Here is a 13,363-nt window from a genome sequence, read left to right as displayed (position 1 = left end):
CGGCTCCCCCGCCCTTTCTGAAACTGGTGTGAGCGGTGGGAATCGAAGGCCGGGGTGGCAGCTGCACAAGTCGCCTGCAGCCAGGGTGAGTCAGCATCATGCCATGTTCAGGCTCTCCTTTTTACAGGGAGGCCACACAGTGCTGAACTGCCTGAAGTGGAGTGTGGGACACAGGGGCAGGAGGACCCTGGGACACATCCCAGGCCAGGAAACAGCCCCACTTCTATGTCAAAGCATCACCAACCCAGGGCTGTGGGAGGAGAGCCCATGGGAGCCCCAAGCTCTCAGCCAGATCATGTTATTCGACAGATCCCTCTAAGGCTCTGTGGCTGGGAGTTGACCCTGAAGGGACAGCTGTAGCTGGGCCATGATATGGCGGAGCTAGATTCATGCTGGTAGGACCTCAGGAATATCCCCTTTGATTTGATGCCAGCTGTGTGGCAGCTCCTCTCCTTCCCAATGCACCCATGTCTTCATTCTCCCTCTTTGTGACATGCCCTTTCCTGGAGTCAGGGTTCCAGGAATCCTGCCATACGTGAGGGCCCTTGTGTGTGGCAAGGGCACCAGGGCAGTTCTGGTCCCAGATCCAGCCTGCGTGAGCCCAGCGGGGGAGTGACAGGATTCCAGGATTTACACAACTCCGTAATCACGGTATCATCTACTGCCCATGGGCAGGATGGGAGAAGGGCCCAACAAGGCACCACTGAGAACACGGCAGTTAGCTGCAAGTTCCAGCCCCAAGCCATGCCAGCCTGCATCAGCCAGCCAGTCCTGTGCCCAGACAGAAGCAATCACCTGCGTTATGATACTGATGGTGGCCAGCTATGGTCCTGTTGTGTCCTTTGCTTTTTACATAATAAACATAATATGAAGCAACCACACAGGCATCGGGGGAGAGGGGATGGTGTCCTGAAAACTGTGTTACTGAATATGCGCAGCACGCCAGGCCTAGATGCATCTACACTGCTGCCCACATCTGGAAGCAACGGGGAGTCTGATCCTCTGCTGCCCTGCATCTTTTGTGGTCATTTACACCAGAGCAAAGTGGGTATGAAACACTGGCTAACTTGGAATGGGAGGGTTCTGCACCCTCTCTGCACCAAGGAAGGACAATAGGGAGTCCTATAGCTTTCAAACTCAGCCCTTGAGGCATCTGGCCTGTAACCCGGAATCTGAAAATCGAGCTGGCTTGCTTCTAAGCTTGGACACTGCTGCTATTCTGGCTTGCTTCTAGCTTAGGCTAAATATTTTGCCAGTCAGATTTTGCCTTCAAAGCACCAGAATGGGTTTGCACAGGTGGAGCTCGGCCTGTTCACTCCTCATTACTGGTGACGATGTGTGAGCCAAAAGCAGCCTACCCTGCCACTCTGCTCCCAGGCTGAGTTTGAAGGAGAACCATCTTTGTAATCATGAAATGAATCTGTGAGAGCGAGAGGCAATAAACACGGACCCCTATGATGCTGTTTGAACCGTCACTTTTCCAAATGGAAACTCATTTTAATGGCCAGATCCTCAGCTGCTGTGCTTTGGTGTATCTCCATTGAAGCCAGTATCCAGATACACTAGCTGAGGATCTAACATGTGTTTCAAAAGGCAGGATTTGATGCTTACAGGGCAGAGACTAGCATCCGCAGTGACTCTAGTTAGAGAAAGGTATCAATCCCCAGGCTCCGGGACATAAGTGGGTCAGAGAGTGACCCCTCCCACCCTGGTACAACATTGCAAGATTAATTACTTTACTGGGGCATTCTGCCTTGCTCTGTAGCATCTGGCATTGGCAGGACACCAGCCTAGATGGACCACTGGGCTGTTCCAGCTAGCTACATTTCCTGTTCTTAAATAGACTGCAATGTCATTCCAAATCCTTTTAAGACCAATCACCCTGCACTCAGGGGCAAACCCTGCCTCTGCCTCCACAGCTGCAAAGGCCCCTTTGCAGTGGAAGCAGTGTGCCTGGAGGAGGGGCAGAATTTGGGGGAGCAGTGCAGGATGGAGCCTGGTGCTGCAGTGGATCTTGCATGTCAGAGGATGGGTGGAGGCTGGAGGACAGATGGGTCTGGGGGATCCTGCACTATGTGGAGTCTCCGGTCCTATGCCAGGTGAGGGGCTTGCGTAGACTATTTCCGCTCTTGGGCTGCAGTAGCCTCCACGGAATGGCTCTGAAGCCACTGCATGGATTGTTTCAGAGTAGCAGCCGTGTTAGTCTGTATTCGCAAAAAGAAAAGGAGGACTTGTGGCACCTTAGAGACTAACCAATTTACTTGAGCATAAGCTTTCGTGAGCTACAGCTCACTTCATCGGATGCATGGATCGTGTTGGGGCATTGCTACCTGCCCCAGGCTCCTAGGCATCTGCCCTGTGTCTTACTGAGCTTCTCAGGCTGGTTGCTGGCCATAGGAGTTGCCTCTCAGTGCCTTCCGTCCCATGCTTTCAGAAATGGCTTGGTTCCTGAAGTGTAACAACGTATGGCTAATTGGTGCCTGACACATTCACTCCTGACACTGATATTATATACTGTCCATGGAGATTTGCTGATGGAACTGAGAAGTTAAAGGGTTGATGAAACCATCTGGCTTGTTGCCCAATGGCTAAGACACTTGATGGGGGTCAGGAGACCTACCTTCTATACCTCATCTGTAAAATGAGAATAATAATACTTGCCCTCATTTGTAAAGCGATTAGAGACCTATGCCCACAAAACACCATGGAAGAGAGAAGTATTTATTGTGCAGTTGCCACTCCATCGTGTTACAATCAGCTTTGAGCAGAAAGCCCTACTATAACTTTGGCTTGGAAAACTGGTTTGATTGGAAAATTGCCAGGTTTACTCTGCAGGCAGAAGAGACTGTTTCTGTAGCGTTTGAGAGGAAAATCCATCAAATGCTGAGAGTTACAGGTCACTTCAAAATTACTCTGATTTGAAATTTGGACTTCAACCTAAACCGTCTTCCATTTGCCCCCTCTCCCAAAAAAGTGTGGCGGCTGGCCATTTCCAGGTAGCTAAGTTTCCTGGAAATCTCACTTGCTGGCTACATTAGAAGAGAACAGGTTGTAATGAACAATTTCTGTTCTGGATGATTGGGGTCCTTGCCCGCTGATTTCAGCTGGAGGTTTTGCATTCACTTTGCACAGGTGTAAATGGCTACCAAAGATGCAGAGCAGGAGCTGCTCAGACTCTCCATATGTATGACCACATTGCCCTCTATTTGCTGCGTGCAAATCAGAAAGAATTTCAAGTGCCACCAATAGGTGGACGTTAACAGATATTGGGACTGATCAAAAAATATCCTGATTTTCCCCCTCCTGACTACATTTTCCATGGTGCAGCATAGCCAGGGACTCCCATAATACATTGCTACCCTCTCCAAGGAGGGAGACCATGGTGCATCATGGTAGATGTAGTCCAGTAGGGGATCCCAGCCTATAGAGATAAAAGAGTGAGCTAGGCACCTGAACTACAACTCCCAGGAGACGCCATAGCAACATTTCCAAAATCACAACATTTTGGGTTTTCACCAAAAATGTTCAGGATTCAACTTTTCAATGAAAAATTACAATTTGCCAAGGGCTGGACACCAAGCAGCATCTACAGACTTTCTGTGGCTCAGATAGTACAATACACCACACCTCTTCTTCATGTAACCTATTGATTAGTCTAATGAAATGAAAAGAAACACAAGGTCTGATTTTGTTGCCAGTTTCTTAAACATTTTTATGTTTTGATTCAATTGCTTATTGATACAATAATTATTAGGTAGCTAGTTCCTGATATGTGCTAGGCACTTCTCACATATGAGACAGGTCCCTATCCCAAAAGAGCAATCTTCCACTGAAGTCAATAGCAATTTTGTCCTAAGTGACAATATATAGACAAAATAGGGGAGGGGAAAAGAACCAAATAGATAGGGAGGAAGGAACATACAAAGTAGCTTAGGAGGCTGCAAATGTGGCATATGATGTATTATGTTAATTCCTTGGCTATTTTTAAAATTACTTAAAGTATATGCATAGGCAATTAAGGAATTGTTGTTCGAGGCATTATGAGAAAAGGTGCATTTATGAATCACTTAAAAATACCATTTGGGCTATATTTTGAAACAATCATTCTCAATAATTGTGTGAATCATGATTTGTAATTATTCTAAAACATACAAAGATGATAACTAGAGGCTAAACCAATGTCTAAAAGCAGCTCAAGCTGTTGTACTAGGAGAAAAATGGGGAGGGGGCTTTAAACCAGAAGGGAAAATAGAATGAAGAGAGGAGAAGAGAACTTCAAAACCTGACTGTATTATTAACTCATATTGCTGTCATATTTATCTACAGGTAGTGGATGCATTTCAGAGGTGGGTGAAGTGTTTCCTGTATAGTTTGAACAGTCAACCTGTGGAATATTGAAAAGTCCATTGTGGCGCTATATAACTGTTTGATCATTATTATTACACTGGAGATAGTGCACAGCTGGTAGTTATATGAATATTGATAACAATGGTGTTACTGTAGGTACATCACTAGGTCATTTGCTCGGTCCTTGGAGTTTTGCAGATTCCAAATCAGATCATGTCTAGGGCAGACAGACAGATCATGTCTAGGGCAGGAACTGCATTGGAAGAGTTGTGATGGGGGTTTTGTACCCAGTGCTAGAGTGCACAGTGAATGGGTTAAACTCCTTAAGTAGGATAAGGGAAGGGAAACTGCCTAGTAGAGATTGGTTTGGGTCAAGACGTGGCCTCTAAGGGGTAACAGCTTGTTAAAGGCCTCCTGAAAAGGCAGGGAGAAATTATAGTTTAGAGCTGGTCAGAATTCTTCATGCAGAAAGTACAACACAACTTTGTTGAAACCAAACTGTTTTGAAGCAAAATGTCAGTTCTGACACAAACATTTTCTCATGGGAAATTCTGAAACACAAAATTTCATTTTTAAATTGACATTTCAAAATGAAGCAGAAATGTTCATCTCCATTTCGAAATGTTGTTACATCACAGGTTTGCGGTGTAAAAAAACTTCCATATAGAAAATGGCATTTTAAGGTGAAATGTTGATTTTAAGAAAACAGTGAAATGAAACACGTGAAGATGAAATGAGAAATTTTTGTTTCTGTCTGAAATGTCAATCGGAAACGAAAATTTTGTTTCAAGTAGGTTCTAAACTTCCCGCGGCAAAACTGATATTTTTCAATTGAAAATTTTCAAATAAAGATGTTTTTTGTTCTAAACTGCTCATAGGGGGAGATGTGGAATTGGGGGAGACGTAGGCGGTATTGCAACTTGCAATTTGCTCCAGCCCTAGGGAAAAGGAAACTGGTGGTTTATCCATCCCCATCTTAGATCAAGTGTATTGTTTTCTTGAAGGCCCTGCTTTAAACCTTTCTCAAGGCTCTAGCATTCAAAATCACCTTGTTACGCATTCTAACACCGTGCGGCTCTTGGTACCACCTGCCGTGACATCCTAGGTTAGGTCACTTGCAGGGACTGAAGCCAGGACCTCTGGATCTAAAAGCACATGCCTCTGCAGCATCAAATACAGGAGCAGCAGCAGTACACGAACATGTTATATGTGACCCAGCCACTAGAGGGGGACAATGAGCCTCACTGTATTAGCCTAGGTTCCCCAGTAATATCCAAGATCAATTGTTGCCATGTTATTTCTAAGAACATGTGGGTAAGAAGTACTCGAGGTGGCATGAGCACAGGCCTGAGTCTGCTCTCACAGCACTTCTATGCAGGCATCTCTGCGCTTACTGCAGTGGAGTTGTTCCTGCTGTTACACTTTGTCACCTAGCTCAGAATCAGGCCCAGCCTACCCATAGGGCTGTATAAATACGTGGGATCTAGTTCCTGTGCATAACAGAGTGAAAGTGCCAGGGCTGCTGTTGCATGTTAATGACACAGCCTTTCTCGCTGGGAAGAAGATAGAGATTTCCGTAGTCTTATAAGTGCTGTCACCTCTGCCCTCATTAAAACCATGTCTTTCTTTAGCTTCCACTGTCACCAAGGTTTCAAAATCAGACAGTGAGACAGAATAGCTGATAACTTGGGTGCATTGCTATTCCACAGATGTTCCAAATGACTAACGAGAGAACGTCACTCAAGAGGAATGAGGGTTGCTTTTTTTTTTTTTAAATCTGCTATGAACAAACCTCACTCAAGAGAAATGAGTTTAAAAAGAATAATTGTGCTATGAACAAACCTCACTCCACATTCGCTGGATCTTTACAGCACCTGTTAAACCTGAGTTCAACCTACTCTTCCCTTCTCCAGGAGGGTACTAGAAACTTTCATAGACTGGAGTTTTTCTTTAAGGCCGTGCTTACTTTGATATGTAGGCACCAGCGGCATCCAGGTGTTACACAGATTTTCAAGGAATTATATAGGAATAAATGTTCAAATCTGGGTGTCTAAAGTGTCTGAATAAGACCTGGTCTGCACTTAAAAATTAGATTGACCTGCTTATGTCACTCAGGGCAGTGAAAAATGTTGTGCCCTGAGCACCATGGTTAGATTAACCTAACCCCTCAGAATGGATGGTGCGTGAACCCCCCTTCAGGAAGGCTAGCCCCCCAGCCCTTCTGCCTGAGGCCCTGCTCTTCCCCCCTCTCGTGGCCGGAGGAGCCCAGGCCGACCCACCTGTCCCTGCTGCCCTGAGCCCCAGGCTGCCGGCCAGCCTGAGCCGCCAGCCAGCCATGCCCAAACTCCAGGCCGCTGGCCTGAGCTGAGCCCCTGCCAGTTTTGGGAGAGAGGGGTGCAAGGGCTTGACCTCAGGGCAGAGTGTGGGCAGGGCCACAGCCTGGGTCGGGGGAGGCTTAGCCTCCCCTGGCCTATTATACCCACCGCCCCTGCCTCTCAAGTAGGCGAAGCTAGGTTAATGGAAGAACTCTTCTGTCGACTTAGCTACTGCCTCTTGCGGGGGGAGAAGGATTAACGATATCTGTGGAAAACCCCGTTGCACTGATGTAGGAAACAGCTGCGCTGCAGGCGTAGAGCAGTGGCACTGTAGCTGTGCGGCTGTAGTGCTCGAAGGATAGCTGTAGCCTGGTTGCTGAGCATCCCCAGCGGCTGTTGGCACTGGTGTGAGCTGTGACACCCAAGTTTGAAAATATTCAACACAGGGCCCAGCTCCCCAAAGGTACTTAGGTGCCTAGTTCCCATGTTAGGCACCTACACACCTTTAAAAATCTGGCCCGTGCTCCCTTAGCTAAATGTTTTTGCAGCATGAACTTATGCCTTAAAAGCTGCCTTTCCCAAAGCTCAGTGTTGAGACACACCATCCTTGCGTGAATATCTCGTGGTGGTGACTAGGGTTGTTATGTCTGTCTGTCCATACCATGCCCATCGCTATGCTCTGTGAACATTTCTGTGCTCTCACATGAGTGATACTTCCCAGCAGGGTGCTCCTGGTGTCAGCGATGCAAAGTGGGACTGAAGGAATCAAGCCCCCCCCTCCCCCCCGGGAAAGCTCTGGGGATCCCACACTTCTAGTCATCCTCAATGTATTTGTCATTCGATGCTTGGCTTGATGACTCTGAAATTAACCCAAGCAATGTTGAACGGGAAGGGCTATAGTCTTTTAAAGCATTTCAACAATGCTAGGACTCTGCTCTCCAACCCCAAAGCCAGTAGGGAGGAGAAAGCACTAGGTTTTGTGCCCCTTAAAATCTATGGGCCAGATTCTGGAGCTGTGCCAATAAGCACCAGCTGTGGGTTGGTCTTTTAGTCTTGGAAAATGATAAGCAGTAGGATCCCTACCTTGGGTTTGTGTCTCTCTGCAGGCTGAGCAGCCAGGTGAACAGAGATGAGCAGCCGCATTCTGAGGGGGTCGCGTGGAACAACTGCTGAGATGCAGGGTCTGCACGGAAGAAAATAATTTGGTTCAGAACTGCCACGCTGTGCAAGACCTCTCTTGGCTTCTGAATCCCTCCAATAAAACGGAGCCCTCCCGCTCCCTGCCTGTGAAATGCTAGTCTACTAAACACAAGAAGGCATCTGCGTCAGCCCTGCAGGGCTAGAGGCATGGGGACAAATCGCCGTTGGCATTAGCCGGTGCAATGCCATTGAGGCCAATAGACTGACACTCATTTATGCCATCAGGGAGTTTGGCTCCCATTAGGCCAGCCAGCCACCTGTCTAGGAACCAGCGTGTCCTCTAGGCGCAGCCCAGTCTCTCCGTGCACTACTGCTCTGATCAGTCTGATGCAGCTTCTACAAAAAGCAACAGTATTTATGCTGCACTCCTGGAATTAGTGCATAATTCCAGCAAGAAGCAATAAGATTTACGCGGCAGTGCCCGGCCTGTTCCCACCCATCCGCCTCTTAGTTTGTACAGAATTTAAGCCCTTGTTTATTGTTAAAAAGAATTTCTAGTAGAGTTGATTGAGAAATGAAGTCATTCTCCCTCCCCCCCCGGCCTTGTTAACTTTTTTCCTTTTTGTCAAAACTTCCTTTGAGATTTTTTTTCAGTGTTTCGATGAAAAACGAAACGTTTTTCAGCAAGCAAAAATTGAAACTTGGCAACAGAAAGCTGATTTCAGTGTTTTGTTATAAGCCAGAGTTTTGTTGATTTGAAAAAAAACCCCAAAATTCAATCCAAACCAACCTTTTCTGGGTGTGAAATTTTCCATTTTGTTAAAGTTACTCATCTCCACTAGAAAGAGAACTTCAAGAGAAAATTTCTGACTAGTTCTAATTGCTAGGCCTTACCGCTGCTGGGGGTGGGGGTGTGGAGTGGGGTGGTATTGTCTGCCAACAGATAGCCTAAAACCATAGCTCTTATAACTGCCTCCATTCATCTCAGTGGAGTGCTGACTGTGAAGCCTATTTAGGACACTTAAATTATCAGCATAGTTGTCTATTTCACATGGGTAACTTTTGCTAACACGCTTGCCCAGTATGGTTGGAGATCATAAAAGGCTTGTGGTGAACACTCTGTGGCCCTTGCTTCATCTCTGGAAGATACATTAGAAATATAAGTGCCCAGGAGAGAGCCTGGAGTATAAAGAAGCCATGTGCTGCTGATAATAAACACGGCTGCTAGATAAATTGCACATTCACATATTGTTAGTTAAGACTAGAAGCCTGGCTGTCCTGCTCAAAACTCACAGATCTCTCCCACTTGAGCTCGGGAGATTCCCTGTAGCAGTAGTAGGTTGCATGTCTTCTCTTGAGGAAGCCACTAATGGGCACCATCAGCAAACTTGAGGAAGGTACATTCTGCAGGGAACTTGGCAAGGGTCCCCACTAGAATCTGATGGAAAAAACAGTTCACAAGAACCTTTCTAAAATTTTACTGGTTTGTTTAAGACTTCGGTGGAGTTTTCTGTTATCAAAATGGTTTAGTTGAGAGAGTGATTTAATCTAACTCAAGTGTGGAAAACAGAGGCCACCTCCAGCCACCACTCTACAGCAGAGGTGGCCAGCCTGTGGCTCCGGAGCCGCATGCGGCTCTTCAGAGGTTAATATGCTGCTCCTTGCATAGGCACTGACTCCGAGGCTGGAGTTAAAGATGCCAACTTTCCAATGTGCTGTCAGGTGCTCACTGCTCAACCCCCTGCTCTGCCCCAGGTCCTGACACCACTCCACCCCTTCCCCTGATGCCCCTGTCCCTTCCCCCGAGCCTGCCGTGTCCCTGCTCCTACCCCCTCCCCACCAGAGCCTCCTGCACACTGCAAAACAGCTGATTGTAGCGGGTGGGAGGTGGAGGCACTGATTGGTGGGGCTGCGGTGGGCGGGAGGTGCTGGGGCTGGAGGGGGTAGAGGATGGGGGGCTGCTGACATTACTGTGGCTCTTTGGCAATGTACATTGCTAAATTCTGGCTCCTTCTCAGGCTCAGGCTGGCCACCCCTGGTCTACAGAGCTCAATGGGGACTCAGCTCTACGCTGGTCTGAAGCCACTCCCCGATTCTCAACCGCTCAAACAATCTTCCCAACACTCAGCCTGTCTGAGTAGGGTGAGTCTGCATATGGCTGAGTGGAGAGGAACAGAGGTCTCTGCAACGTCAAGCCCTTCCTGCATACCTTCACCAGGGTGACTATCCCTCGTGCACGGGACAGGTCAGTGCCAGTCAGCCTCGTGCTAAACAGATGAAGCAGTGTCAAGGTTTGATTTAAGTAGTGAGTGTTCAGAGATTCGAAAAGGGACAGAATGTCCAAGACACCTGCAGACCCACTTCCTGCTGATCTCGGAGAAGCTGGAAGTGGCCTGTACCAGCTGTAAACTACTCTCTTTTCCCTGTGCTGCCTGGGGCAGAGAGCATGGCAGACCCTTGCATACCCAAACTCCTGGTGTAAGGGTGGGATGCATTTCTACTCCCTCTTACTCCTTTGCATGGCCATACAGTCCAAGTGGCAATCCCAGTTCCCAGCCCATGGGAGCTGCGGACTCGGCACCCAGGACGGGGGCAACACGCGGAGACACACACACACACCCCGAGGGCTGCAGGGACATGCTGGCTGCTTCCAGGAGTGGCGCGGCACAGAGGGAGGGAGGCAAAGTGGGCAGGGAGCCACCTTAGCCTTGCTGCTGGCATGTCTCTGCTCGCCCCTTGAGGGGAGGGGGATCACCGAGTCTCCGTGCGCTGCCTGGGGTGGGGGCAGTGTCTCGAGCTGCCTCCCCCTCTCCCCCCACCAGAGGCGCACAGAAACATACCAGCAGCCTGTGTCTTCTGGGCGCGGTGCGGGGCCACCAGCTACGGCATGCAGGCAGCCTGCCTGCCTGAGTCCTGCTGTGCTGTCGCATTTTGGGGGCCCCCCTGTCGTTGGGAGCCGTGTGCCACTGAACTGTTTGTTTAATGGTAAATCTGCTCCGGCAGTTGAGTTTTACAAACATAGAATATGTTGCACTCCATATGATTTTATAAAAATATGCTAATGAGTGTGAATATAATGTAACTGGAATATGCTTCATGCAAAAGGTCTCTTGTAAGGTATCATTACAAAGCTTATAATCTCCTGAGTGTGCTCATCCTATTTGTATAAATGTATCACTCTTGTATCTGAAACTAGAAATATGAAATATAACTCTGAGGTCCTACTGTAGTTATGCAAAGTGTGGGCCATTAATGGTGGCTTGGAATCTTGATGGCTCCCATTAACCAGGACAAGTGACTGTAGATGGCTCTGTTTTACTTGTAAGGCTTCCTGTATACCTGTGGGCTGGCAAGTGGGTAATGAAGTCTTACAGGGACGTGTGATCATGTCACCTGAACTGGAATCCATCTTCAACCTGGTGTTTTTCCATTGAGAAGGAGGGGTGGGAACCCAGAGGGACAAAGGATTCCCACCTTATGCAAAAGATATAAGTGGGTGGAACAGACCAAAGTGGAGCCATCATGAGGAATCCTGTAGCTACCACCTGATTTGGAACAAGGGCTGCACCAGGGGAAAGGATTGTGCCCAGACTAGGAAGGCGTCCAGTCTGTGAAAGAAACTTATTGAAACATCTCTGAGGGTGAGATTTTATCTGTATTCAGTTTTATTACTGTACTAGACTTAGACTTGCGTGTTTTATTTTATTTTGCTTGGTAATTCACTTTGTTCTGTCTGTTACTACTTGGAACCACTTAAATCCTACTTTCTGTATTTAATAAAATCACTTTTTACTTATTAAATAACCCAGAGTTTGTATTAATACCGGGGGGGGGGGCAAACAGCTGTGCATACCTCTCTATCAGTGTTATAGAGGGCGAACAATTTGTGAGTTTACCCTGTATAAGCTTTATACAGGGTAAAATGGACTTATTTAGGGTTTGGACCCCACTAGGAGTTGGGCATCTGAGTGTTAAAGACAGGAACACTTTTGTAAGCTGCTTTCAGTTAAGCCTACAGCTGTTAGGGGACGTGGTTCAGACCTTGGTCTGGGTTTGCAGCAGGCTAGCAGGTCTGGCTCAAACCAGGCAGGGCACTGAAGTCCTAAGCTCACAGGGCAGGAAAGCAGAAGCAGAAGTAGTCTTGGCACATCAGTTGGCAGCCTCCAAGAGGGTTTCTGTGATCCAACCCATCACAGAATAATCTCCTGTTGTTCCAACATGTGGTACGTAGAACAGCTTGAAGCTTCTAGTTTCCATGAGTCCATGTTCCCTCTGTGGGTATCAGGATGCCCATGCAGCTGTAGTTATAAATGGCATGGTGTAGTCAGCTCAGGACTCCAAAAAATTCCCTTTAATAATTGATAGCACATGTTCATTCATTGGTTACAATGCAGTAGCATGTAGTTGCAAAAGACATTCCTGTACACTTAGGTGCTACATCCCTGCGATCTGATCTGTGTCGGTGGATCCCTGCATCTTCATGAAGCCCCACTGACTTCAGTGGGACTCTACATGGAGGCAAGGGTCTGTCCATGGAACCTGCAGGATCAAGGCCCTAAATAGAAGCATGGAAATAACTGGGCATTTCTCTAAGCATGAAACTATCTCTAGCTTAACGTTTCTAGTTGTATGCCCAGTTGGGTCAGTGCATTGGCTGGGTCACTGCTTGTTTCCTACAAATCAAATCACTGAATCTTGAAATTCTTTTGTATCAAAGTTTAGAAGACAGCTACAAAGAGAGCACCCAACAATGACAAAATGCATACAACAGTGTAAATGTAGAAGGACGGGGATGGGGTGGGGAGAAATGGTGTAAGATTATACAGATCAATGTTATTGAGAGCCAGCTAATACAGTCAGGGCCCAATCCATGCAATTTACTGTAGAATCCCCCCCCCCCCCCCCCCCGCCTGCAGAATTATGCTCCAGAATTTCAGCTTTCATTTAAAATAAAATTATGCTTTTAGCTGCTATAGCTTTGGAGAAACAGATGAAGGCATGAATGGATGAAATGATGTCTTCTAGCTTGTAGCCAGTTGAAATAATGGCCTGAGAGATGTGAACTGCCCTATCCATATCAACGAGTGTTGATTCTGAAATCTAAAGATGACATCTTCATTGTCAACTTTGGAGGAGATTTTCAAGGTCACAGAGGGAAGTTAGGCACCCAGCAGCCTTCACTGACTTATAATGAGAGTTAACTGTTTAACTCCCTCTGTATGTTTGTGCTTAGCTGCCCATACTGTTGACTATTTCACTACTGATCTCTCTGGAACAAATCACACTAGCTGGATGTTTGTGTTAAACTCTCTAGGTGCTAAAAGTCCCCAACTGTCCCTTATTCAAATGCCCAAATCCCCAAAGAGTCAGTTCTTTGTTGTGAGAATAAAAATAAATTGAATTAATGTCAAACTAAATAATACAAGGAGCAGCAATACTGATTCTATTATTCTACATCATTAGCTGAAAACCAACACTTCCAAATTTAGCTGCCACAAAATCTCATTCTTCAGCAAGATTGCTAGATTCTGTAGGAGTTTTTAAGCCCCGCATGCCACCAG

General features: G+C 47.0%; 1 long non-coding RNA gene across 1 annotated transcript in view; it reads right to left on the bottom strand.

The window, feature by feature from the left end:
- LOC140914535 (uncharacterized) overlaps positions 1–13,363 on the bottom strand; it is a 77,907-nt gene that overhangs the window by 11,884 nt on the left and 52,660 nt on the right. The window contains exon 3 of the long non-coding RNA XR_012159891.1: positions 7,746–7,845. This is a non-coding gene — a long non-coding RNA (uncharacterized lncRNA). The remainder of the gene's footprint in view (positions 1–7,745; positions 7,846–13,363) is intronic.

This window comes from Lepidochelys kempii, chromosome 7 (assembly GCF_965140265.1).
Source record: "Lepidochelys kempii isolate rLepKem1 chromosome 7, rLepKem1.hap2, whole genome shotgun sequence".
NCBI classification, from domain to species: domain Eukaryota; kingdom Metazoa; phylum Chordata; order Testudines; family Cheloniidae; genus Lepidochelys; species Lepidochelys kempii.
This window is presented reverse-complemented; position numbering and strand designations above follow the sequence as displayed.